General features: G+C 40.1%; 1 protein-coding gene across 21 annotated transcripts in view; it reads right to left on the bottom strand.

Annotated features, from left to right (window-relative positions):
- The window catches only part of PHF21A (PHD finger protein 21A), a 197164-nt gene extending 180103 nt beyond the window's left edge, over positions 1–17061 (bottom strand). For 7 of the 21 annotated variants that reach the window (XR_013829586.1, XR_013829587.1, XM_079930669.1 and 4 more), the window contains exons 1-2: positions 13374–15139; positions 11890–12030 (exon numbers count right to left, since the gene is read on the bottom strand). The gene's annotated coding sequence lies outside the window, so the exon portion shown is untranslated. The other 14 variants (XM_079930665.1, XM_079930672.1, XM_079930662.1 and 11 more) reach the window with 10 other exon arrangements.
- Positions 17062–26963: the final 9902 nt, after the last annotated feature.

Raw genomic sequence — 26963 nt, 5'->3', positions numbered from 1 at the left:
TTTTTAAAATATTTGTTGAGTTAAAGTACAGCACTTTATCAAAACAAACTTGTTGGAATTTCTGCTCAGAAAGCAGAAACAATGTTTTAGGAACACAGACAAAATAAAATATAGTACGACTTTCCTGGTGGCACAGTGGTTAAGAATCCACCTTCCAATACAGGGGACACGGGTTCAAGCCCTAGTCCGGGAAGATCCCACATGCCGCAGAGCAACTAAGCCCGTGCGCCACGACTACTGAAGCCCGTGTACCACAACTACTTAAACCTGTGCACTTAGAGCCCGTGCTCTGCAACAAGAGAAGCCACCGCAATGAGAAGCCCGGCATCACAACAAAGAGTAGTCCCTGCTCGCCGCAACTAGAGAAAGCCCGCACGCAGCAACGAAGCCAACAGTCAAAAATAAATAAGTAAATTTATTAGAAAATAAAATAAAATACACTAAATACTTCTATCTACCTACTAGGCCTTTATCAAATGGTGCAGCTGGGTAAATGATAACAAAAAGTTAATGGAAGCTATTATTCTATTTTTAACTCAAATGCTCACTAGTGGTAACATATACTATATTCAAACACACTTGTTGAATCTCAGGGAAAAAACTATACAGACCAAAGACCAAAAAAGTTTCAGATCTAAATTGACAGTAAATGAATAAGATTAATTATATTTCATACTTAATGATCATTCCCCTTCCCTCAATGACTGGTTTCACTTACCAGATAGATACATACATACCTATAGATACACTTACAGATACCTACATACTAATGAATACATTGAAAACTCAAAAATACATTAAAGAAACCTCAAAATATATTAAAAACTCAAATTCTTTACCAAAAAAATCTTAATTCTGAGATCACTGTAAGGCAGAAACTTAAAGTGTGGCTTTTCTCACAATCAACCTGCTCTCAGGCCCAGTTTCTAGGCTCAACATATGATGATTAAATATAGAAAGAAAATAACAATCACTGTAAGAAAAGACTAGGCACCAGATGAGAGGAAGTTTCACAAAGGAAAAATGCTCAAAACCAAAAGGCAAATAAACTGTGTCCATCATTACTAGAAAGCATTTGTATGCCACTTTTATATCTCTGGGGTTCTACATTTGTTTCCATTAGTTCTTACACCAAGCATACGTTCTCAAGGGTTAAACAAACACAAGCAATTTGTCCTGAGCCACAGACCCAATGGACTGACCAGCTGATTAGTATTTTGAACTTGTGAGTTATAATGCTTTATCTACTACTGCCTTGGTGCTAAGTGACCTACTATAAACACCAGTATCTTGGTGCAAAAAAATCTTTCATCGCTAAGAGTTTTAATAAATATAAAATGCCCTGAAAATACTTTTTAAAGTCTCTGTAATAACTGACACCCTCCCATGTATTCTATATTTCTCTCAGCAGTTTTCACAAACAAGAACTCATTAAATCACTTTACCATCCATACCTTTTCTAATGACGTTTCAGGAAGAAAACTCTCCTCTCTTCCTAAGTTGTTCCATATTTAGTCTTTTCCCATAAACTTTTAGAGGGACTGTAACAAAAGCAATGATAATAGCAGCTATTGCTTATAAAGTGTCCTAAGACTTTCCCATTTTATCTTCGTATCAATCCAAAGAGGTTAGTATTATCATCCCTATGTCATCAGTAAAGAAAATGAAGTCCAAGTGAACAGCACAATGCTTGTTATACAGCATGTACAGGAGACATCTTTTTTGAGAAGAGCTTAAATAATTAGTCCAAGGTCACACACTCAACTAAGTGGTTGCACTAAGATTCCAAACCAGAGGTCAGAGCTCCAAGCTCAGGCTCTTTCCCCACTATGCAACACTTGTCTCAAGCCTTGAGAAGAGAAGAAGAATCCAGAATTAAGGTTAAGTAATAATAGCTAACAATAGCTACCATTTATTTAGTGCTTACTACGTGTCAGGCACTTATTTATTCCTCGTAACCACCTCAGATAAAGGGTATTATTATGTATTCATACTTTACAGGTGGAGAAACTGAAGCAGAGGCACAGCAGGTGAAGTGATTTGGCCACTGTCACAGAGCTAATACAAATCCAGATTGCGCAGAGCAAAGCCAGGATTTGAGCCTATGCGTACTCTTACTCTTAACTGGCCCATACTCTTAACCACTGTGCTCTACTGCCATGCTAAAAACTTCCCTTGTCTTGAATGGCATGAAAACAAAACTTTTAACCTTTTCACAAAATGAGTAAATTGTAAGCCTTCATGCTTTGACTGAGAGAAAACTAGTAGTGCTTCTCTAAGCATGCGCACCAGACTTCTTTACAGGCACAGAAGATATGCCCCTAGTGATTAGATCACTGCACTGCTCAGGAAGTGGCACACTGTAAATCAGGTTAAGAGCCCCCAGCCCATCTCCCTCCACACCCAGACACACTAACCATGCACTGCAAGTTACAGGCAATTCAGAGATGTCCCTGTGCAATCTTCTATAAAATGAATGTCACTCTGGAAGTACCCAAGTGTGCATAGTACCCTTCCATCACCCTTTCATCCTCTTCCCAAACACCATAAAAAACACAGCAAAAGGAATGAATGAATCTAAGCTACTTAAAAATCATAACAAATGTCCAATGATAACTACAAATTTAAATGAGAAAAAAATGCAAAATTCTCATAATTTTGTAACTTGTCCAAATTCCACATTCAAAAAGCAGTAAGCCTCTTTGAAAGTCTCAATTCTTAGACTACCTTATTATCATAAATGCGCCTTGAAGGGTGCGTAGAAAAGCCCATTTTTGCCTCGGATTCTACAAATGTTGATATGCATATTTAAAACAAGAATCATTACTGCTGGATTACAAGTTATTGGGCTTTTATATTAATATCTATTAATATGACAATGTATTTAACAATAACAAATAAAAATATTAAGCATGGATTTAATATTTGTATATTAACATGTAACATGTACAGAAAATAAATAGAAAAACAGGACTGGACCTGGAGGTACTAAGAACCTGACACAATGAGAACAGGAACTACTGCAGCTCCCTCCATTGACATCGTAAAGTTGCCACATTTTCTGGGCTCTCTTTTGAATTAATGTGGCATCTGTTCCAAGTACAGCATGCTAACATTTTACTAAAAGATATTTTCATTCTACATTTGTATCTGGTTTGCTTTTTATTTGAACTCCTGTTTTATTTCAGTGGTCATTATTTCTTTATACCAAGTTGTCAATTTGGCATTCCTGATCTATCTCTCCTGAGCACAAAAAGGGTGGGGAGGAACCATCACCTTAAAACCCTCTAACAGCAAAAATTACAATATGCTTTGCATATAGATTAAATAAAGAAAATAAGCAGCACAAAGATTTTTGTGGGCTTTTTAGTATCAGGTCCTGATAAGCTAACGGCATCTGTTCCTTTCAGAAAAAGAATTCTGCTCTGGGGGGTGGGAGGGGGAGTAAACAAATACTAAACAGGATAATTCAAGTTACAAAGTTTGGTCTTCATGAAATGATGATTTCAATAATTTGCACATATCCAACTCTATCGAGTGATAATTGCTTTTTCAGATAGCCTCAAAAATGCTGCAGCAACAAGCCAAATACAACCACTTGTACTTAACATGCATGCTGCATACTCCACAATGTTACGTCATATCAGGCACAGAGAAGACGCTTACCAAGCTATCCTGCGTTCTATAAACTGCCTGACAACAACAGAAAAAGCCACTGCCATCTCCACAGTGGGAGCAGGAGCTCAGGGTAGGCCAGCCTTTTCCCTTTGGACAACTCTGAAGAAAACAAATAAAGCCTATATTTTTGTCTTTTAAGCTAACCTCTCTCAAGGCCTTTACTCTCGACCATTCAGCCTTCACGGAAAGAAAGGCTGTTTCTTTAAAATTAAAAAGCTGTAAAAGATCGCTCCAACTTAAAAGCCCCACACCTTGTACCAACGGTCCTCCAGGTGTCCCCATGGCTACCTCTTCTGCAGAAGAATAGTCTATCTCCACTGCGAGTCTCCAAGTGGGTGTGCCCACCCGGGGGAAAGAAGAGGACCGTGGGAGGAAACACAAATTATATTTTTAAATCTCATCCTTTCAAAAATTTCTAATTTCCTATATGTTTTATAACATACACACAATACTAGGTTCAGTAAATTATATCTAAGTATACATTTACTGGGGGCCATAATATTTAAAAGTTTGGATACTACAGGTTAAGAAGACCAAAACCAGAATATGAAAGTCGGAAAATTAGGCTCTGCTATTAACTTACTCAAATTCTTGTCTCTGCCTCAGTTTTACCGTTCTCAGTTTTACCGTCCATGACATGAACTGAGTCCTTTGTACACTTATAAAATTATCATGAGAAATAATAAAATACTCTCTAGGGCATGGTCTGAGCCACACAAAATGAAAAGCACACATGAATGCTACCAACAAGAAATAACCAAAAAATAAAGAAAGAAAGAAATAACCTTAACATGGCTTGTTAAAACTAGTTAACTGCTACACCCTACCAGATCCAATTCTTAGAATTTTAAGGCCATGCTTTAGCACTTCACTAAATACTGGTCTAAAGAAGTATAAATCACCTTAGATAGGAGCGCATTCTAGAATTAGAATTTTTTTAAACTTCTATAATGAAAAACTTATTACCTACGAAATAAAATTTTTTAATTTAAAAATTACAAAGGTGAATTATGAATAACAACCTTATCAACAAGTCAAAACTCTCAAAGCCAGAATCAAAAGATATTTAATGCAGATCATAATGTCTTGAGTATGCTTTTTTTTTTTACATATGTAACACCAGAAAAATGAATTACTGGCACTCAATAAATTATCAGCACTTCCAATAATTTACCTTTTTTTACTGCTTTAAAAAATGCTGGGTTACCAGTATAGCATTTGAAGGTGGCTGAGTAAATAGGGATAGGGATGAAGGTGAGTTCCACCAACACTACTCATATGAAGAACTAATTCCTGGGCAGGATATCTGGATGCCCATTAAACAGTACTGGTCTGAGCCGTTACTAATGAAAACAGCACAAGCATTTTCTTGGTTTTAAAACTCTACTTTACTGTGAAAATGTTGAATGAATCCCTCCTAACAACCAGGAAGAGACCAGTTTAAAAAAAAAAGTTATCTGAAACCACAACTGATCTCTTTATAAATAACTACCAGAATAAACTAGCAGAATTTAATTCTGAAATGATACTTTCTAAATTACTTGTGCAGCACAGAAAACAATGTTGTCATTTTACATCAGTTAAGACTTTAAAATTTTTTAAATAACAATGGCCATTTCTAAGGCATTAGGTGCAAGTAAAAAGAACTTAAAATGCTTTTTGCCCCATAGGTAATAATCAGTCTAGGGCATTAGGTTTATAATCTTAATGTACAAATCTTACCCACCTCTCTCCTTCCAACCTCACTCCCATTTCCCACCTGAGCCTTATGTTCAAAAACAAGCAAGTTTTTTAAATAGCCACCTGAAAAAAGTAAACTTCAAGAGAGTATTATGGTATGATTCTACTTATTTTGAAAATTCATATACATTATACATAGTTAAATGCACAGGAAAATTTTTAAGTAGGTGAGAATGGGATAACTTTAGTCTTCTACTTTACACATATCTATATTGCAAGTATTACTTTTATAACTCCGATGCTCTGCCTTTTAATATTTTTAAAGTATTAAAATAACATTAAATATTAAAAGAAAGGACACTTACCATCAAACGCTCTAAAATGTTGAAAGTTAAATAACAACTAATTGAAATAGCCAATGTAATCTATCTGCACCTACTAAAAAAATTTATAAAATAACCTATCGTGCTCCCGTGCCCAAATTCTAACCTTTAAGAAATAGGTATTAGACCCCACTCCACAGTAGGCGCTGTGCTTGGCAATGGGCATACAATGATGGACAGGACATACACTATCCCAAATGCCTTCATTTCCAATCCATTCCAGTGCTTACTACTTCCAAAACATTCAACCTAACCCAACCAAAATCAGATGAAACATTCTTAAAATGATATGTCATAGCTGTGGCCATTTCAGTAGATTGAAAAACTTCTTTAGTAATTCACTTGCTAGGTTTCTATGGGAATTGCACAGTTTAGTACAGCATTATAGACACTTAAGAGGAGGAGCTCTGGAATCAAACCTGGGCTTGAGGTAAGATTGTATGATTTGCTACCTATGTTATTCGAGGGAAGCCTTCATTTCCTCATCTGTCAAATGGGAGTAGAATAATAACAGTAAATCCTCAGAATATTGCTGTGAGGATTAAAATTAAATGAGATCCTTTATGTAAAAAAGCTTAGTACTAAACATAATAAACACTCAGCAAATGTTAATTATTATTAATAATATTATAATAGATAACTTTAAAATACAAAAACTGTTCACAACTTGCCAAATATTTAAAGTCTTATACCTATGCCATTTCTCTAAGAACAAATATGTATATTTGTGTATGTTTGTATATTAACACATAAAAATATTTTTCAATATAAAAACCCATAATTGAAACTTTTCATTACTGTAACACACCAGTACATTTGTGATATTTTTGTATATATGATATATACACACAAAGGCATCAGCGCACGTTGTCAAGAACTACACTGTGAACACATGCTAAGAATTGTCTGTTGGCCATGGTGGGAGGGTGGGGGGATCTAGGTCACCAATTATGATTCTAACTCATATATTTAAATTTTTTTAAATATTAACATTGTTAACACAACATAGAGAAATATCTTAAAATCCAGCCATCTATTAGTGATTAAAAACTCAATTTATATGTATTGATACTTCTTTAGTCTATAAAGTACATTCATGAGTATTATCTCATCTAATCCTTTTAGTAACATAGTGAAGCAGGCTTTTAGCATTATCCCCATTTTACTACAGTACTGGGAAAACTAAAGCCCAGCTAGGATGAATTTCTCAAATGCATAGCTAGTGACAGGACTGATCTTAAAGCCAGGTCCTCTGACACCATCACAACCATTTCATTTACATTGGTCTCAGACACTTCATTAAAAAAAAGACAGAAAACTGTGCTCAATAATTTAGGTGTGTCAGAGGACTCTACAGATAATTATGCATGGCTGCCCAGTTTTACTCTCCTTGTTTCCTCTCCTTATATCTAACTATAGTATTTCAGGAATCACACAAGTGTGCACACTATAAAATGTAGAACAGAATTCATCCAAACTTCCTGTACTGGCCAATTAATACCAGAGACCATTTTCTCCCTTACATTTAGCCCTCTGAATTTAACATCTCTGTAACCACTGATTAATTTCATTTTAATATTACATCTTGAAAAGACGAGTTAACATGAAGTAAATAAAACCATTCATAATGTGGAAGAATATCAGACCAGATACCATAAATTTATGACACAGCTAAAGAATCTATCTCATGTCCAGTATGCAAACATTAACAAGTTTCAGTTCACGTTTGTGAGGAAAAAAAGGTTAGTATTATTATAGTGGAATGGGTTGTTGTATAAACAAGTACTTAAATAATTACTACTAAAGGCAGAGTTTTCTTAAATAAACACAGCAGCCCTCAGTAATAACATTTGAGGAACTCTGCTAGAGTAGAGACTGGCGAAGCAGATAAGAAAGACACTTCCCTGATTCTACATACACTCTAAGACACACAAACCACAACTTATGCTTACATTTTTCTGTATTCCCAGGTGTCCCTTTCCCTTCTCAAAAAGCTAAAAGCCATGCAGATAAAAATATCCTTGAACAATCTCAAGAGCCTAAAAGAAGTTAGTGTCCTAAAAGAGAAAAATAATATAAAGACTTATGATTTCTTTGAACCTAACATTTTAAGTACAACCCACAGACCTGAAACTACATTTTCTTTCTGGGGCTGCTGCTCACTGGCCTCCAATACATCAATCCTATAACACTGTGAACTGTGGTGACAGACTGGTTCATGCTTCTAAACACAACAGAATTTTTCCAAGGTTACATACACCGTGACACGAGGAACATTTTTGCAGCACCTTATTTTCATTAGTCAACTAGTTTGGATGTTCTAACAGTGCAAACATTATTAACAAAGAAATTTTCATTATCTTTTGAACTCTCCAAAGTCAACCAAAGGCCATGGCACAGTGGCAAAGAGTACTGAATAGGCAGAGCTGAATCCTGGTGAAAATTCTGCTACTGGCTGGTTGTCTGACCTCAGGCATCTATCACTGAGGGAGAAACTGAGGTGCAAAGACATTTTAAGTACAGCAAAAAATTCCAGGGAATTGCCACATCATTACCATAGGCCAAAAATCTCAAGGCCTTGTTAGAACATCCTGGGTTTCTGATCAAGTAATAATGTAAAAAGAGAGTTAAAAATGTAAAGCATAATATTTTTTAAAATAACAATAACCACTACTACTACCACTATTGCTAACTCTATAAACATTTACTGAGCCTTCATTATGGGCCAGGAACTGTGCTAATCACTTTCACAGATTTTAACGTTTAATCCCCGCAACAACACTGACAGTAGTTAATAAAGTGAAAGTATTAGAACTCTCAAAAGGACAGAAATTTTAAGTTTACAAATGAAAATATAAACAAATTATTAAAGAAACCTTCCCTTTTTCTCTACCTTCCAGCCTATACCTTTGAGTATTAAATTTACACTAAAATCACATTTATTTTCAGGAGTCTGTCTTCCATTTAAAGAATACTGAGATTCAAGATGTTGACAATCATTACAGAAGAATAAAAAACTCTGAGCTTAAATACTGGCACCAAAAATACCCTTCCGTCCAACTTTACTGAGTAATTGTCCCCATTCAAAGAAAAGAGAACAGCATACATATCCGGCCCCACAATAATAGTCTTCTAATTCTAATGCCCACACTAGCAATCAGTTAATGCTGTAATTATAGGGACCTATATCGTCACAGACAAAAAAAATTTACAACTGCGAAGTCAAGTTTTGACTCTATATACATACGTACGCTATTTTACATGTAAATCTTACAGTAACTGACTTAAAAAAACAGCAAACTCATCTAAGGTAAACTAATACACTAGGGTGTTTCTGAAGACCCACTTTAGAATATCAGCAGCGTAATAACCATGATATTAGCAATCAAACTTTACTTAGCAGAAAGTTCTTAGAGGCTTGGGAAGCTGTGTATAAAATGGAGTAGACAGGAGAGAAGGGTTCCCTGTACTGTTTAAATCAACTACAGGTCCCAGCATGCAATGCTCTATTCTGGAGTTAGGCAAAAAACCGCAATGCATCTTGGGACTTGTAGTAAGTAAACCACTTCCCCCTATCACAGTAAGTTTCAAGAAACTGAACTATCTAGCACAATCTGACTAGATCTTACTATCAGGGCCTAGTCAAATCCAGATAAAATTTGGTTGTTCTCTGCCCTAGCACAGATTCTTTAGCATATACTGGAAAAAGTATCAATTAACATTTAGATCAACATTTTCACGTTAGAAAAACCTTATACAGGATAAGCATATAAAAGAAATCCTTAAAAAGCAAAAAGATGTGTTACAATTTTTAAATTATATTTAAAGACACAATTTTTAAAACAATTTTTTAAAGTCTGATCAGTTTCAAAGCTTTCTATTCCCCACCCCCCAAAAAAGTTTTAATTGTTTTACCAGCTTTTCTCTTAACACTCTTTCAAGTTATGTTTTTATGAATAATTTTTCTTGAAGGAAATTCTCATAAGAAAACATTTCCCGTACTTTAATACTACCCATTAGGAAATGTATTCTTATAGCTATACACATACCACCATCACACACACACACAACAACAAAAAAACGAATAATACTTAAGTTCCTCTTTTGTCAAATCCTTACTCAATATTTACCCCCTCCACTCCTCACCCTTCATTTCACACACACGTGTGAAAAGAACACTCAGGGGGAAAAAATTCCATTTCTCTCATCCACTGACGTCTTCAAAAAAAAAAAAAAAATTTTTTTTTAAGCAATCAATAACATGTCCAAACCCAAGTAGACAACTTTGAGCTGTAATTTATGTATATAGTTTCTACACACACCCCTATTTTCTGCAAGACTGAAGGAGGAGGCTGGGAAAGAACTAAGTGCAATCTGCATCAGGAGGCCTAACACAGGTGGTGGGTTATTTTCAGGCAACAGCACCTTCACAAACATGCTGTGGAATACAGTCCAAGAAATTCCTAACAAGGAAAGATAAGCTGGCACACAAATTTAACATAATCCAGCTAAAAATCACCTGCAACACAAGCTACTACATTTCACCATAAAAGTGACAGGCTACTATAGGATCTGAAGCTTCATCAATACAACATACTGTCCATAAGGCCAGAGATAGCAGTTGCCATGGTTACTATCACCCACTTTTATCAGGAAATATTGTCATTAACTCTGAAGTTTTGGGTACTTATTTAAAATTTTAAAAAACAAAAGTTTAGGGTTCTGACTGTTAACTGAATAAAAGAATCAACTACTGTTTAATACCTAAGTATGCTGCTTTAGAGATGCACATGGTTAACAATACTTGGATCTGCAGCAGAAAAAAATCAATTCCTTTCTGCTGCTCCTTCTCCTCAAGTACTGACAGTTTGTATTCTCAATGCAGCCAAAACAATAAAACAAAACCCATCTTTCTGGCTTCTGTGTTTAAGTTATTTTTCTCCCCTAGGCCCACAAACAGAGTCAAAATAAAGCCTAGATCATCAACCTGTTAGGCCCCATCCCTTTCCTAGTTCCAAATTACCGGTTCACTTTTTTGTCTACTTTAAAAAGCAGAAAAACATTTCCACAGATGATTCCAAAATATAGGAAAGAATAGTTTCCTTCAGCCGAGACCCGCTCACTATTTTGTATTTAGCAAGGGGGTGGGGGGTGTACAGTTTGCAGTGTATTGGAGGGAGAGAAGCAGAGAGGCATTCAAACTGCCAAACAAGAGTCCAGTGTAAGAAAGTTGCCTTAGAAAAGCCCAAAGGATGACTGAAACTCACATAATATTATCTCTAAAAGGGAAGAGTTCACCACCATCCCAGTTTAAGACTCAATTGATAGACAAGCAATATAAAAGTTATTCTTAAAGGTCTATTTCAGCATTCTCACAAAAGATAACTGTTCAGAAATTCAGTACACAAATATGATGATATGAAAGCCTACAAAACAGTGTGGCCACATATACACACAAATATACAAAGAAGGAAACATATGCTATTTAAGAAATAATTATCTACAATACTTTTAATGCAGTGTTAATATATTACCTCTTTAAAAACAAAACACAACAAAACACCACAAAGCAGCAAAAATACACACCTGGTAAAGTTAAAGTGATCAAAACACACTGCTATGCTCCTAAAGAATACTTAGGGCCTACAAAAAAAGCCCATGTACAAAAGTTCTGAGAAGTCAACATAAATCATTAATATTTCCCATGACAAATTAATATGAAAATTCAAACAAGAAATCAGCTCTGAATATAGATATAAAGGAATTCTGTCAAAGGTCAGAGACCTAAAACTTTAATCCCTTCCTTTTCTCCCTTTCAATACTAATTAAATACAAAAGACTTTGGCAATAAAATACTAAGGATACAAAATTTAAAAGCACATTAATATAACCTTAATGTCAGTATTTCCTCAATAAAAGCTTTAGTATTCACCGTCTGCAGGATGAAAACGTTAATATTACCCTGAGAGGTTTCATTTTTATCTAAACAGTTAAATGTTTTTCTCACCCTTCACCGAAGCAAGTTTCTACATTTCATTTCTAATTGAGGTTATTTCATAAAGAGCAGTCAATTCTAAAATTTAGGGTACTCTATCTTTTGATATGCTCATAAACATAGGAACTCCCAATTATCTATATGTCATTTTACCTTAGTCCAAATAGGTGAGCAGAGTCTATTAAGAAGGCCAGAACTCAAAGTTCTGAGTTTTAAACTTCTGGGTTATTTTTACACAAAAAATATTTCAGTGCACTCCTCTAGATTTGAGTAGTCATTTCCTCACGCATCCCTCTAAATTAGAAAAACAAAAATGATACACACACGTACCTAATACTAATGCATACAAATATGTCTTTTTCACTTTGAAACAAGTTTGAAAGGTTTAGTTAGTAAGAATTTTTCAGAATGTTAGCAGGATCAGTCAAAACAATCAAAATATTAACTGTGACATCTGTTACTCTGTGTGTTAAGAGTCTATAGAAGAATCCGGGAACTTAAATAATCACTAAAATCAACTACTATCACATCAATGGTGAAATGAACAAAAACTTTAACAGGGAATACACATTTCACAGGATCTACAAAAGGAAAAATGATCTTTTTTTTGAATTAAGGGAAACTGCCTAGGCAGCATTTTTTAAACAAAGCTTCAAAACTGTAACAAAGAGCTTTTTGGTAACCACAGCAGTATTTAAAAAAAAAATTCATAAAGTGTTCTGGGTGCACTTTTAATGCACTCATTTCCCAAATGATATGGAGAAAGTTAGTATTTTAAAGACAGAAGCTTCTGTCCATGTATTAATTAGCCACCTATCTCAACAACTTAACATCTGCATGGTTTCTGACAATTTACAAAGCACTTTCACATGTATTATCTCATTTGATCTTATTGAGAAAAAAGTACAGTATTATTCCTAAAAAACAAACAAAATTCAAGGCAGATTCATCAAATTTTCTACACATTCCCAAGTTTTTAAACTTTGACATAAAACTTTACAAGCCGCCACAGTAGCATGATATTTCCAGTGATAAATCAATTCACCTAACACTAACAGACTTTCAAAGGACATGTGCTATAAATGCTACAAAAATACTTTCATCTTTATGCAGTTATTGTTAAGTGTTACTAAGGGACATATCAGCAATGACCCATACCCACAGACAGAACTTTACTTCTAGCTCAAGAATCTCAGTCTTTGGAGGCCAACTCCAATACATCAACCATATGTATTTATAACGCTGAGTGCCTAAGAATTTATCTATTAGGATCACTGTCCATAGATTGGAGGAAAAAAACACAAAAAGTCTAAAAATTTTTCCATACAGTATCTCCCTTTCCAATAGTTCAAGTACTCTACATCCCACTTGTATTAACATTATAGGGATGACCATAAAGCCTAAAGTCCCAAGTCATACCAACTACTTTTGTTTATAGCCATCCATTGCACATAATTTTTAAAAATGTGTTCAACACCCCACTCACCAATATGGGAATAACCCCTCTTCAAACTAAAATAATTCTAACAGCACTCTGTACCTCAGGGCAGCATCCTTAAGCTATCCACAATAAGCAATCTACTTTGTGTAATATTGTAAGCAGGTAAAAAGCAAATGGAACTTTTCAATAGACTTACTCAAAATCTTTCTGGAACTTTAAGGTGTTAATCCTGTTGCTTAGTTGATGCTAAGTAGAGCTGTAATAAGTAGCAAGACCCTCAAAAGTCATAGATTTCCTTTATCTTGCTGCAGCACCTCCTGCTGGATAGCATTTAGAGTTCTTCATGTAAGCAGAAGAAGAGTATTTCTGACGCAGCTCTTTCCAGATGACTGAATGGGAAAAAGGATGGACCCTTCACAGCTAAAAGAAATAGGGCCCCATCCATCACTTATACCTCTTAAAAATAAAATCTGGCATAGGCAGGAGTCTTAATTGATTACTTTTCCAGTTCCATAAAGACCCGCCAGAGTTCAAAGTGCAACATGTTTAAATAAAGCTTGCAAAATTAGCTAAAAACTATGTTAAAAAGCCTTTAGAAGCACTCAAGGAAAAGACTATTAAGACCATCCAAGCAATGCCAGTCATATTGCAAATACTATTATGTTAAGACAAGCAAAAGTATGACATAAAGAAAAACACCTGGAATATTTTTAACATGTTAGCCAAAAGTTTGTGTTTTGCGAATTTTCTGCACTACTACTATGCTCTTCATTTAAGGATAGTTGTATATCTACAAAAGTTTTAAGTGCAGAAATTTTTTTCATAAACATGAGCATAACTGCACACAAAAATTTCCTCTTTGCCATCAAAAGATGTGTCCTGAGATTTTAAAGTGCATTCTTCATTTTAAATGGTCCTTAATAAGCCAGTTTTGAGCCCACGATGTAGATTCCATATACAGAGACAGAAAAAAGAATAGAAAAGAACTTACCAAAATCAAAATGAATAATAGTATTTCCAGTAAAAATGTAGTAACAGTTTCCTACAACGCTGTGAAATCAAGTAAATTGTGAAACTTAAAAAAAAGGGGAGGGGGAGGGGGAGAGAGCTAGTCTTCAAAAACCAAAAGAAAATCTGACCTATTTATTTCCACTGCCCAAACTTGAGTGAACATCAGATGTAAACAAACAACATAAACACTGAAAAGTACACTCAGATGTCATAGCCCCAGTTTCAGTCCCCTTATCAGGCCCTCAATGAAGCTACAGACGTTGGTGAGTAACCTCTCTAAAAGGAGATATTCAAGCTCTGTGCCCTAAAGAACCCCTAAAAAGTGTGCCTACGAAAAGGTTTCCTAGAGTGCATAACTGCTTTAAAAAAAAAATTTCATCAGCCCAAATTAATCTGTTTCTAATATTCAGCTATCAATTATTAATATATAAATGTTCTTCCTTCTCTAACGTCCTCACCTCAAGCATCTACATTCCTGACACCTACTATTAACAAAAATGCACAGCTCGCACCCCAGTTATGGGGCAAATCTTTGCAATCCAAAACACAGTCACAAAGTTCACTGTCAAGGCCAGTGCTGAGGCCCGCATACCCCCGGACCTTAACTCACATTTGAAATTCTAGAAAGCCATACTTGCAGAGACATCATTTAAAAACAAAACAATGTGGACGTGAAAAGTAAGATCCTCTACTTCAAGACCTAAACAAAGAATATTTCAACATATGACCGGAATATGATGACACCAGATTCACCAATAAAAACAAAACCTGCCTACCATTAGCAGCCGTACCCCTCATCTCAACAACTCAACTACTTAGAAATCACTCTCAGCACATCTGCACCCCACAACCGGCGTGTGGCCTTCTCCGGGGGTGCAAGTCACAAAGTTGAAAGGAGACATTCTTCCCCCGGTGCCCAATCTCGACATCAACCCCTCCCCTGACAGGGCCACCTTGCTGCTACCCACCATCGCGAACGTGGTCAGGGGAAAAAAAGAAATCCTAACAGCACCGCTCAGCAGAATAAAGAGACCAAAGAGAGGATGACGAGAAGTGTTGGGAACTGCGTGCACGACGGGGCTGGACCAAACGGAAAGAGTCCCACTCCGCGCGCCCCTCCCCCCGGCGGGGGCGCGGGCGGGGGAGGGGCGGCTGCGGCCCCTCTTGGAGCGGCCTGGCGGCCCCGGCCAGCGCAGGGTCCCGGGGGCGCCCCGCGGCCGCGGGATGCGGGGGCGAGTGCGGGAGGACCGGCCCCGGGGTGAGGGGTGCTGGCACACTCTCCGGAATAACAAGTTGCAGAAGAAGAAGAATAAGCGGAATTTCCCCAACGCTGCTCCGGCCACCCAAGACAAATGCACCAACACACACATACACATACACATACACACACACACACACACACACACACACACACACTCGGGCCCGGCAGCGGCAGCAGCCGCAGCTTTTTTTTTTTTTTAAACCAGATCCCTCAGTCACCAAACAAGATGGTTTTCAAAAAAAAAAAAAATTAAATAAATAACCATAATAAAAACTTCCCCCCGACATCATCCTGGGGGGAGGGGGTAGTGAAAGAGCCCCGGCGACCACCCCTGGGCGGAGGGAGAGCCCAAGGGGGCGGACGAGGCTCCGCGCCCCCCGCCCACGCCGGCGGCCCCCTCCCCGGCCCCCCGCCGGGACAATGTGACGCCCCCTCCCCGCCACCCCCGGTGCGCCGCCTCTGTCACCCGCTCCGGCCCAGCACTCAGCGCCCAGGCTCCCGAAGCTGCTCATAAACTTACTTCCAATTTATCCTGGGGAGGGGTGGAGGGCAGAGGGGAGGAAGGGGGAGACAAGGTTTTTCCATTGTCTTTTTTTTATGGGGGGAGGAATAGGAAGGGCACGCAGGGGGGCGCCCCGAAGGGGAAGTTATTGCTCAAATCTCAAGTTGACTGAGGGGGTCCTGCCGAGAACACCCCCCTTTCCCTCCTCCCTCCCACACACCCCTCCCCTCCCCCTCCCTCCCCCCAAAACAAACTCCAAGCAAGCAGACCCTGTACCTCCCAGAGACAAACACCAGAGACAAGACAGAGAGAGAGAGACAGAGAGAGAGAGACAGAAAGAGAGAGAGAGAGAGAGAGAGAGAGGAGGGAGGGGGGAGGGGGAAGGGGAAGGGGGGGAGGGAGGGGAAATAGAGCTACTCCAGAAAAAAAAAGAGAGGAGAGTGAGGAGAAGAGAGAATGGAAAAGCTGGGATACTGCACCCTCCTGCTGCTGGCTGGCTGTCCCCCCTGGCAGCTGGAGGCAGGAACTCTGAGCAGGAGAAGCAGGAGGAGGAGGAGGAGGGAACTCTTCTTCATGGGGAGGGAGGGAAGAAGCTGGAGCTGCTGCTGCTGCTTCTGCTGCTGCTCTGGGCCTCTCGCACTTTTTAGATATTAGTGTGTTAAGATGGTAGGTTGTTCCCTTCTCCCTCCTCCTCCTCCTCCTCCTCTCCTCTTCTCCCCCTCTCTCTCTCACTCACTCTCTCTCTCTCCCTCTCTCTCTGGGCTGTTTCTTTCCTCCTCTTCCCCAGGCAAGGGGGGGTGGGGAGGAGGGGGTGGGGGGAGGAACTGGATCCTCCTCCTCCTCCAGGAGAGACACACAGGCCCCGGGCCGGAATGTGGGGGGAAAATCAGAGCAGCAGGAGAGAAACTGTGGGAGACAAACAAGCCCAACTCTTCATCCTCCTCCTCCTCCTCTCAGCAGCAGCAGCGAGCACCACCAGCCCATTCACCACCCGGCCCCGGGCCGCAGCACCTCCGCCGCCTCAGCCCGGGGATCCCTCCGCCCAGGCCCAGACACACTCGCCCGCGCGGGAGCCCGCCGCGCGGCCCCGCCGGCCCGCCGCCGCCGTGCGCGCCCCCGCCGCTCCCGAGAGCCGGGCGAGAGGGACTGGGGCTGGGAAAGCGGGGACGAGGGCGGGGGGAGAGGAGGCGCCGGGGTAGAGGGGAACGGCGGGGAGGGAGGGGGCCGCCGGGCGGAGTTGTACGGCGGCCGGCCCAGGCCCCCGCGCCTCCTCCCATGGCTTCACGGGGCGCGCGGTCCCCCCCAGGGGCGACGGGGCGGCGGCGGGAGGGGCGGTGGGGGCCCGCGGCGGCGCTCGGGCGGGCGGACTACTTGACGTGTCGGTGCGGCGAATTTATTTCACTTTGCCTAAGGAACGGGGTGTGCTGCGGTCCCCATTGCCTAGGGAAAAAACCCGGATGTAAAGTGAGTGAAACTAAACTAGAGTGAAGTAGGGCAGCAGCAGCCAAACTCCAGTGCAGCGGCGGCGGCGGTGATGGGGCTGAACAAGGAGCGGCGGCGGCCAAACTCCGGGGCCGCCGCAATGATGGGCCCCGTGCAGCGCTGCAGCTCGGCACCCGTGTAGCTGCAGCCGAGGCGAGGCCGGAGCCCGCTGCGGCCCCCCCAACTCAGCGGCCCGAGCCCAACTCCCCCTCCCGTCGCAGGAGCTGCACAGGGGCTCCGGAGCGGCCCCAACTCCCTCCAGTGCAACAGCAGTTGGAAGGGGGGAAATAAAGCCGCGAGGGCAGGGACGGAGAGAAGCGATGGGGAAGCACTGCAATGGGAGAGCGTGGTCCAGGCAACAGGAGAAAGATGCAACCTCAAGTCGAATGCAACATGCAATCCCCGGCCGCCGCTCGCCCGCTCCCTCCCCTCGCCACCCCGCCCCCTTTCCAAATAACTACCCTTGAACCACTTTATTAGCCGTACTTAGTCCCACACTCGCTTCGGGGAGGGGCGGGGGACGGGATCCTTCGCTCACCTTTATTTATTGCTGCTTTCTCCCCCCTCTCCATGTTTTTTATTCCTAAGTTCTTTTGTTCTAAGGGGGATGATGGCATTTACTTTTCTGCTTTGTGTAGCAGGGCAGTCGCTGGGAATCAGCCACGTATAATCCGGCGGTTTGTCATATTTTATTAGTGAAAGTATTTTATGCCTATTCTACCTCCAAGGACTGTAACATGGAGAACTGCAGGGAGGAAAAAAACATCAGAAGAATTCTTGTTTTGAGAGATTTCTTGGCGGGGCGGGGAGGGCTTTTATTTATTTATTTATTTATCCCCCTGCAGGGGGGTTATTTAGATTTTCAAATCGATAGTTTTCAACTTAGAGCTGAATGTTTTTGTATGGAAATACTACTAGATTCTAAAACAACCCCCAACCACAATAAAGAAAAAAAAGTCCAAAATGTTAGATTAAAAAAAAAATCCCTGCTGGACAGTGATATTATCTGTTCTGTGTAGCACGCTGGACTTAACGTACTGTTGGCCTCCGAATGTTAAATAACAATAAGCCCGAACCTCAACTGAATACAAATGGGGGGTGGGGGTGGTTTTGTTTTTAAGGCTCAGCACTTTTGTAGCATCTGCCACTACGCATTTTCCAGGCATTGATTAGCCATGCAACTCCCATAGACATGAAGTCCAGTTTTTGCAGATAAAGAGCAACAGTGGTGAGATGATCTGCCCAAAGTCAAAGTGAGTCAATGACAGAACCAGAAATAGCCTTGGGCTCTATTTGTTACTAGTCACATCTTTTCCATTAAATACTAATTCCTCCAAGAAATAAACAGTATTTAAAAATAAATAGACGTTCTTTACCTTGTTATGTATTTCCACCAGAGGTGCTTTGAGATCCTTGGACATGCAGGCATTTTCTTACTTCTGTGACCTGCAAAATTAAGTTTCGTTTCTCAAGAGAAAGCAATTTTTTAAATTTTTGATTTCTTAAAGCTAAAAACTAAATAAAAGTACGGGCTTTATTTTATATGTGTAGGCCATTTAGTACCCTGAGCTTTACGTTTAAAAAAAATTCACAGCAGAGAAAGTGTGTAAGAGTTTGAGATCGAAAATGAAAATCCCTATAAATGATTCAAGAAGCCTGGTTGAAAAGAAAAAGAAGAAGAAGAAGAAGCCTGGATGGATGAACTCATAATGTTGTGAAACTAAACCCATAACACAGTCAGTATGAATAAAGGAAGGACTGCTCAGGTAGTAAGACGCAGCTTTACAGTCTAGAGATAACTCTAGTGTATCTAAAAGATGAGTGAAGGCGGAGGCCTTTCAAGCAGGACCCACTAGGCACTGGACCATAATCTAATGGTGTCATTTCAAATCAGCCCAGGCTGTCAAAATTTTTTCAGAGCAAGACTACTTTAGTGTTCTTGCTGGGCAGGGGGGAAAAAAAAGAAAGAAAAAAAACTTTAAAATGTTTCAAAATTTCATAGAAAAAATTCAGAAACTCAAATTGTGCCTGAATATGTAAATGCTATAGAACAGGAGTCAGCAGACTTTCTTCTGTAGTAACCTGGATAGGAAATATCTAGACTTTGCAGACCACACAGTCTCTCTCACAACTTCTCAACTGTATGCAGTAGTAACACAGAAGCAGCCATAGAAAATACATAAACAAATGAGCCTGGCTGTGTTCTAATAAAGCCTTTATTTATGGGCCCTGACATTTGAATTCTATGTACTTTTCATGTGTCAGAAAATATTCCTCTTTTTTCACCCATTAAAAGAAACGTTAAAACATTCTTAGCTCGTGGGCCTCAAAAAACCAGGGGGTAGGCAGGATTGGGCCCATGGGCTGTCGTTTATCAACCCAACTTTTGACGATGAAAGCCCCTGAGCTTCTTGTACTAGAAGGTGCTTGGTTACTAAGATGTTTGAATAGCAGTCAGAAATCAGTGTCATGCAAACTCATGTTTTAGATATTTACACGTAATTAAAATAGTATAACCAAATAATTGTCTAATACTCATATAACTATCAAACTCTATGAAAAAGAATTCTCTAGCTTGTGGTTCATTGTTGGACCACGTTTGCATTTACATACCCTTCCTCACTCTAAGATGGTGAAGAGCAGTGGAACCAAGTAGCCGTGGACTCCCACACCCAAGAAGTATCACTCCTTCTCAGCTAAGGCACTTTAGGCAAATTACTTAACCTTTCAGAGCCTTAGTTTTCCTATCTTGTAAAATGCAGCTATTAATACCTACTTTGTAGGGCTGTTGAGAAAATTGAATGAAATAATTCACGGAAGGTGCTTAGCACAGTGTCTGGCACACGGAACCACATAACATATCTTCTCCTGTGCCTTCAAATTCATTTTCTGAGTTAATGTAACTAGAGAAGGTGAACATGTCGAGTCCCAATACCTGGTCAGTGCAGATGTGGCATATGGCGTCCAAGAAGTCTCAGGGTGACTTAAGGTTGTGATATATTTCTGTGGGTCTTTCTCAAGCTCATAGTGTGCCTGACGTGGGGCACTCACTAGACACTCACTAGCTGTGTGGCCTTAGACAAACATTTAGGCCTCCTGAACCCTGGTGTTTCTCATACATAAAATACATATAATACTCTGTAGGATTTTTGAAAAGTCTAACTGGCATAAATGCTAAAGAAAAAAGATAACAGTATAAGTTAGTGAAGATCCCAGAAATAAGCTGAGAATTCAAAGTTCACCATCAGAATCTCCTTTGAAGTAAACTGTTCAACTTTCAGACGTGAATGACATAATAATAATAGCAGGGGCACAATGACTTAGAGTTTGTTCTCCGACCACCTAGTTACCCTCCAGAAAGCATTTAGTAGTCATCAAAACCCTGTTGAGCAAAGTTGTAAATCTCAAATTTTATTAAATATTGGAGTACAGTTTTTAATTTTTATATAAGCAGTCAAACCTGTCAGTGTTTTCCTATATATTCCTCCCTTCTGTCCCATGCTTCAAGAGGTCATCCAAAGTCCAAGATTAGGGCTTCCCTGGTGGCGCAGTGGTTGAGAGTCCACCTGTCGATGCAGGGGACACGAGTTTGTGCCCCGGTCCGGGAAGATCCCACATGCCGCAGAGCGGCTGGGCCCGTGAGCCATGGCCACTGAGCCTGTGCGTCCGGAGCCTGTGCTCCGCAACGGGAGAGGCCACAACAGTGAGAGGCCCATGTACCGCAAAAAAAACAAAAAACAAAGTCCAAGATTAGAAAAATACCTACAATTTTCTTCTTGTATTTTTATGGTTTCTATTTTTTACGTTTGTGTGTGTGTGTGTGTGTGTGTGTGTGTGTGTGTGTGTGTAGGTTAGGAGGTAGGAATCTAAATAACTTTTGTTGGACAGAAAATATTTAATTAATATAAGGATTCTATTAGAGAATGTAAAATGTCATTCAAAATAACAAAACAGCTATCTCCCTATAAGGACTATCAGTCTAATGCAGAGATACTGTAAATATAGGAGAAATATAACAGAGGCATTATATATTGTAGTATCATAGGGAAGCATTATATATTAGAGAATAAAGAAGTTTCTTCTGCATTTTCTTATTTTATAGTTTTGTAGTAACATAGTACATGCCATACCCTAGATATTAAGGTTTTGGTACCTGTATTTGCATATGATTGTCTCTGATATTCTGGAATTCGACAGTATTTCAAACAACATAATGACCCGGCGCCCCAAACAACTACTGGAACAGCTTTCTCATCCAGTCCCCCCCACCCGCCACCTGTCCTTCACACTGTCCTTTTTTCTACTCCAGGCTGAAAACTAACCCCATTGTCTCTTAAAAGGTCACTCTAAAGAAGATTTGAACACTGTCTGAAAACCTGAGGGTCCTGCCTCTTCACTGAGGCAGGGAGGTAACTATTGGAGTTTTTTTTCCAATTCTTACTGGGCTGGAATAAATGAAAACCTGGCTTGTACCAACAAAATACTTAAATAAGGAGAGGAGACATATCAGTGTGATTTTTAAAGAATTATGACAGAAAATCCCCAGTGACTAGCAGAAGTTGAATGTATGTTCTTTCTCCCCTCTGTCTCAATGGTTTCTGATCTTTTAAAAATCTCTTTAACTGTCTTGTGTGTGCTTTTGTGGTGAGCTGAAATCATCATTGGAAATGGGTCAGATATAACTGGTAACTAAATAAATACTGGTGGATAAGCAGTCAACCCTCTCGAGAGTATTCTTTTTTATTTATTTATTTTATTTTGGGCTGCATTGGGTCTTATTTGTGGCACTCAGGCTTCTCGTTTCAGCGCGAGGGCTTCTCTCTCATTGTGGTGCATGGGCCCAGCAGTGGCTGCACACCAGCTCCAGAGCGTGTGGGCTCTGTAGTTGCGGCACGCAGGCTCCCTAATTGCGGCTCACAGGCTTAGCTGCCCCGCGGCATGTGGGACCTTAGTTCACCAACCAGGGATCAAACCCACGTCCCCTGCATTGGAAGGCGGATTCTTAACCACCGGACCACCAGGGAAGTCCCTCGAGAGTACTTTTCAATTTCCCTACTTTGTCATAATCACCAAGGTCAATTTAATCCTAAGCAACTTCAGGTGTATGTGTTTAGTAGCACTGACTAGACCAGGGCTCTTCAACGTCGCGCTATTGACATTTGGGGCCAGATAAGGTTTTGTCGTGGGGGCTTTGTAGGATATTTAGCAGTGTCCCTGCTCTCTACCCACTAGATGCCAATAGCACCCTCCCCTCACGGTTGTGACAACCAAAAATATCTCCAGACATTGCCACAAGTCCCTTAGGTGTGTATGGGGCAGGGAGGAGGGTAAAATTGCACCAGGTGGGGGATGGGAAGGTAGGGGATGGGGGATTTCAGGTGGTCAGGGTTGATCACCACTAAACAGATAGACGGATAAACGGATAAATGTAGGTGTGTATTTGCATATGTGTGACTCTACCCTCCACATGTGTGACGCTGCAGATCCCAATTCCTTTTCCAAAAAGTAACGGAGGTGGATCAGGGGGCCTAGGCTGGATCTGTTGGTAAAAACTAAAATGGTTTCAATTAGAGCTGTAGAAATGTCTGCGCTAAAGCTGCTGAGCTGCTAAAAGTATCACAGGGAGATCCTCCAAGACTGGGGATGTGGAAAGAACTTTATCATCTTGTTATTTGTGCCTTTAGTTTATCTATTATCAACATAAATAAATTGTATTGTGGGCCTTGAGCAAGGATGTTATCTAGTGGAAGGCATTCCCAGATTTGGAGTGTGAAAACCTGAGCTTGGGTCTGGGCTCTGCAAATGTCTAGCTAATCACTTTATCTCTCTGGGCCTATTTCCTTGTCCAAAATGGGTAAAACAATAATACTTAATCCACTGGGTTGTTGTGAAGGTCCAAGCTGTTCATGAGAAGTAGCAGGGCTTATTCTTGAGGAATTAGGAACATTGAAATCATACGGTCCTGGGTTGACCTTGGGTAGATGATACACTATTGTAAGCCACAGTTTCCTTGTGTGCAAAATATAGAAATAATCATATGACTTCATAGAGTTGTCACAGAGGTTAAATAAGTTACATGTGCTGGATAAATATTATTATTGGTCTTTGGTGAACTGCATCACATTGCACAAATACATATCATTTTATTGTTATTTCTTTTCTGTGAACACTGAAACCTGAAAATCTGAAGAACTAATTAATACATCTATACAAGTGAAACCCTATTATAAATATGTTACAACCCAAATTCCAAACAAGTGAAAGCAGCGTTAAATTGTAGTGTGCAACCTTTCATTTTCCAAGTTAAATCAGTTAGGGCACAAGTTTTTTGCAATGACGTAAGGTTCTCCTCCCCTTATTGAAATAATGTTCTAATAAGTTTTCTACAGCCTCTGTATCACATAAAACCCATGGGGTCAAGCACAGCATGCCCAGGTAGCACAATGTACGTTCATCCTGAATATTGAAATCTGACTACGTGCTGCAAAATTCACCTTCCCCAAAAGCATTGGCAAATTGCGTTGCAGTCCTAAAATGGGGGTGCAGGGAGGTAGGTATCTGAGGGTATCTTTTATAGAAACTGTTTAATTAAAGTATAACATTCATACAGAGAAGCGTACAAATCACATCAGGAATTTTCACAAAACGAACACACCTATGTAATCATTGAGTGTTTTTAAAGGTCTGAGAATTCTGTCATAAACATGTGTTTTATCATTAGGGGTGTAAAGAAAAAGGTGATCATGAATTTGGAAGAAAGCAGTGGAGATTTCCCAGAGGAGATAGCAACTGCCTTTGCTGTCCAAATGTGATTTTGAATTATCACGTGGCAGTTTTGCAAAATGATCAGTTGGATCAGATGGCCAAAGCCATATCACCATTTACCACTTGCTATATGATTCTGGACAATTAACTTCAAGTTCCTCAGTCTTCTCATCTGTTAAATGGGGATAAGAATAGAATTGTTATTAGGATTAAATGAAATAACGCTGGTAAAGGTTTGGATGAGTTCCAACACATAAACTCTCAATAAATGTAAATTATTATCTATTTAGGATGATGCCCCTTGGGACAATAGGAAAGAAGTTACAGAGATCTCAAGAATTCTTTTAGAAAAAAAGGGAAATTTTGCACAGAAGGGGAGTTGGATCAAAATAGCTAAGGGGTGCTATCACTGAGCCCCAGGACCAGCAGGGAGGGTTGGTCTGTGGGAAAGCCTGCAGAATTAAGCCTGAGACAAAGCAGAGTACCTGGAGTTGGCAGGCAGGGTGCTGAACCAAGGAGCTGTAAAGATAGTGCGGTTCTGAACAGAAAGCCACAGGGGTGTGCCTGGCATCCAAACAGGACATGACCTGATTTTTCAGAAACCAGAGTAAGGTCTAGGAGTGATTGTTTGTTTGATGTGGGCCTATAGAGAGGAACGAGAGAAGAAGCAGCCACAGGAATCATAATCCCAGGGGTCAGATCCTTGAAAGCCCTGTCCACTGAAGGAAGGGGACTCATTTAGGGCTTTATCCACGGCTAGGAGACTGGAGCAACTTAGAGTTTAGGAATGACCTCAAATGTATCTGGCCTGGCATTCCTTCACACTGAAATACGATGGAAGGATGCACTTGAATCGACCTGGATCCTGAATAGAGAAAGATATACTACTAAAGAAGAAAAGAAAGGAGGCAGTCTGAGTCTCAGAACCCAGACATGGCAGAGAAATCTGCCCCTCTGAATGACGGCAACAAGGAGTTACCCCAAATCCAGCCAGCAGCCTGATTTGTCACAGCTGGACCTTAGAGTGTCCTTATTTCTTCTTCATTATCTCAATCTTGCAAATGGCTTATCATCTCTCTAAGGGTCTTTGAAAGGAGGCAATTTGGTTTCTTTTTCCTTGATTGGTTGTAGGAGATGCATCAGAGTATAAGATTCAGCAGGACAATTTTGGTGAATAAATGTGACCCACTGTGCTCATTTTGAGGAAACATCTGTCACTGATGGATAAAGAGTATGAAATACCCAAGTCAGGGATGGCAAATCTGTGGCCTGTGGGTTACCAGAGGTCTGAACTTGGCCTCAGAATCCTTCTCAACACAGTGCATCAGCCATTACCAACTATTTGGAGCTTGCTCAAGATAGAAATCCATTTTGTCATAGCAGGACTTACCCCTCATCCCTTGTTATAATTAATGCACCCATCCTAACCACTTCTCCCAAAGCCCAACACATAGGGTATCAGATATGTAATTTGCTTGGCTTCAACCTTGCATATTTAAATTAAGCCCTTGATAGGTAACAATTGCCTATTTAGGGATCTGTTCTCATATTTCTGAGTTTATAACTGATTTATGACCTATAAATAGTCACATCAACCTAATTGCTGAATAATTTATATACTGAGGTCATGATCTCTGGATGAACCTGATACCCATTAGTGTTAAACTCAACATCTGTGTGCATCCGAGCTAGACACACAGAGAACCATACCCCAAAGTGGTGGCAGTGGAAAAGCAGAAGACCTAGACTTTATTCTCTCCTTTTACGTCCAGCCAATGTACTTTCCTTTTAGTTTCATCCCTAAAATGGGACAGTATTTCCCCACGGGTGGCAATGCTAAGAAAACTATTCAAATAATAAATGTTTTTAAGGCTCGCAGAACTCAAAAACTTTGGACTCAAAGCATTATGTCTATAGATGTCTATTGATGAAAGCTTTATTACTCCCCCAGGGCTAAACAGAGGTTGAACATTTGTGTTTTACACTTTGTTGCATGAATAAGCCAAATCTCTTCCACACTATGATGTTGATGAGATGGGAGAGAGGTTGTTCCCAGCTTTGAGGTACAGTCCTCTGTTGTTCCCATCTGTAAAATGGACACGCCATACTGCTCATGTTCCTCTCTTTGCCTGCAGAGAACTGATGAGATAGAAATTGCAAAAGACTGAGTTTACTGAAAACTAGTGCTGTAAATGAAAGACAGAGGAATTCATTAAATTTTAATTTTAATTTAAAATAACACTACTTCTACCATCCCAGCATCTGGGTGGGTGAATGAAACTAGAGGTAGTAGTGGGTTAGCAACTTTGGGCTAAGAATTTCACTGGTGGATAGGGAGATAACACAGAGAAGTAGGGACCAGAAACAGCAATATATGCTCCTAACTCATTGAGAGTGAGAATTAAAAAACAAGAAGCATTTTCCAATAGCCACTTGGGGACTTTTGACTCCACGAAGGTACAGGGGTTATGAGTCTCAGAGCCACAAACACTTTAATACTACTTCCTCAATTAGCATAAGCACAAACTTGTTTTTCCAAGTACATTGTGTTGTTGCTGTTCATCTAACAGAAAAGAAAAACTCATTCCAATTCCAATCTGGATGAAGACTACATTTCCTATGATAAACATCAGTGGGCTGATGGGAACAGACTCATTCCACGCTGAAATGCTCGAACCTAAGCTCTGTGACTAACTTTGCCTAAAGACAGCTCATTTCATCCTGGAGCATCCTCGCCTCAGCAGCCTAGGCAAAACCAAAAAGAT

Source organism: Stenella coeruleoalba (genome assembly GCF_951394435.1).
Source record: "Stenella coeruleoalba genome assembly, chromosome: 8".
NCBI lineage: Eukaryota > Metazoa > Chordata > Mammalia > Artiodactyla > Delphinidae > Stenella > Stenella coeruleoalba.
This window is presented reverse-complemented; position numbering and strand designations above follow the sequence as displayed.